Source organism: Egretta garzetta, unplaced genomic scaffold, assembly GCF_000687185.1.
Source record: "Egretta garzetta isolate BGI_Z169 unplaced genomic scaffold, ASM68718v1 scaffold182, whole genome shotgun sequence".
In the NCBI taxonomy this organism is placed as follows: Eukaryota; Metazoa; Chordata; class Aves; order Pelecaniformes; family Ardeidae; genus Egretta; species Egretta garzetta.
In genome coordinates, this window is record NW_009258767.1 from 774,506 (window position 1) to 776,407 (window position 1,902).

Sequence of the window (1,902 nt, forward strand, 5' to 3'; positions counted from 1 at the left end):
TGTGAGTGTATGTGCTCCATCCACCTGTGCTTCCCTGTGATCAGCTTCTGAGATAACATGGTGTTTACTGTGTATCAGCAGGATTCAGAGAAGAAAAGCATTTGCAATTTCGAAAAATGTCTGGTGTTGAGTGTCAGATTTAAGTTGTATTTAACAAATTTCCTGGAGGTCTGGTTAGAAGTAAAATTCATTAAACAGTTTAACGTTTTTAGACTCTCATTCTCATTTCAGTGATTCTCAAGTAGAGATTACCAGCAGAGATCTTCATGTGTATCTGTGCTTTTGTTTTCATGGAAAGATGCACTTTTTGCTCTAGGTTATCATGTTTTTCCCCACTGTTACTTGTTTATTGTTTGCTGTTGCTCTTATTGACAGTGCACATCTACGCAGTGGTCATACAATCTAAGTGAACTGTCTCCCTACACAGAAAGGTCACAGCTGCAGAGAAAAATAAGTGAGACACTTATAAAATATAGGCCAGTTTGGCTCTATCCTAGATACGTAATAAAGTGAGAGACTAAACAATTGGATGTGATAATACAAATCACCAAGGAAGAAATATGTAATATTGCAAACCCAATAATAAATAGAAGAAAACCAAACCAGTATCTAAATGTATGTCTGGGTATACACATGGCAAGGTTTGAGAAGAACAAAATAATAGTTTACTAACACTTGAAGAATATAACCACTAAGAAGGGAAAGGTAGTATGTAAACGAGAAAGAAGCAGAACATATTCCTAACTGCACAAAAAAAGCTGCCTAGAGATGAGCCTGTGGAGTATTCTTCTGAACAGAGCATTGGAAACCTAGATCCTAAAGACATTGAAACGGACAATTAGCCAAATGTTTGGGCACATACCGCTGGCAATGTCTCACCCTGGCCATGAGTGGCTCCGGGTACAGGGCAGGGACTTTCTGCTTCCCACGTCCTTTCCTTCTGCTGAAGCCTGCTTTTTTGGGACTTCCCCATCAAACAAGAATTGCTCTCTTTGTGGTCTTTTTAGCTGAGGATGCTCCTTTTGTAAATGAAGAATTGGTCATACAGTATGAATAACATTTGAAAATTGATTTCTTGAGCACATTTAATTGAGACTGAATACAGCACTGTTGCAATAAAATAAATTCAGTTCAGCCTCCAACAGTTGGGAACACTGCACAGTTTATGTTACACAGTCCCAGAGTTCTTCCCCCCTTTTCTGCATTTAGGTGGTTGTTGGAAACCCTTTGTTAGTACTATATTATAGTTATTCTGGGCAACTGTATTGCCTGTGGCTGTGTAAACTCCCTGAAAACAATTATTAACGGCCCTGAGTGCAGCTATTTACATAACATCTGTGGATTTTTCTTGGGAAGTGCCCTTTGAACATGCAAATCTCTCCTCACGTTGCCTGTGTGGTCCCTCAGTTCCAACTCTCCAAACATCACTTCAGGTTCTCATGTGATGCAAAAGTGCACAAAGGAATTGTCATAAATGGAGCTTTCAAAGGATGGTGTTATTTTCTTTATACACAACTCCTAAGTACCCCTCAAGATACCCCTTCATCCTCCTGTCTTGCAGCCAGCCTGTGGGGCCGTGGCTAGACTGAAGAGTCCCTGCCCAGCTGGTTGGAGTTGGCCCTGGCCATGCAGCAGCTCTGCCTGGCTGGCTTCTATGGGGCCAGGTCAAGGGGAACCTACCAAATTTGCTCTTTGTTCCTTAGTGGCACTGTCAACCTGTTTCATACTTGATTCTTCTGTCCAATTTAAGCTTTGAAGTTTCAGAATAGCAGTAAGGACTTCAGGGCATTTTCCTAATAAATGCAGGCTTTTGGCTTTTCAGACTGGAGCGTAGTTACTACTTTGTAAATTAGAAGCACTTCCAAGTTGGTGTTACAGCAATTAAATAGGAACTATCACTCT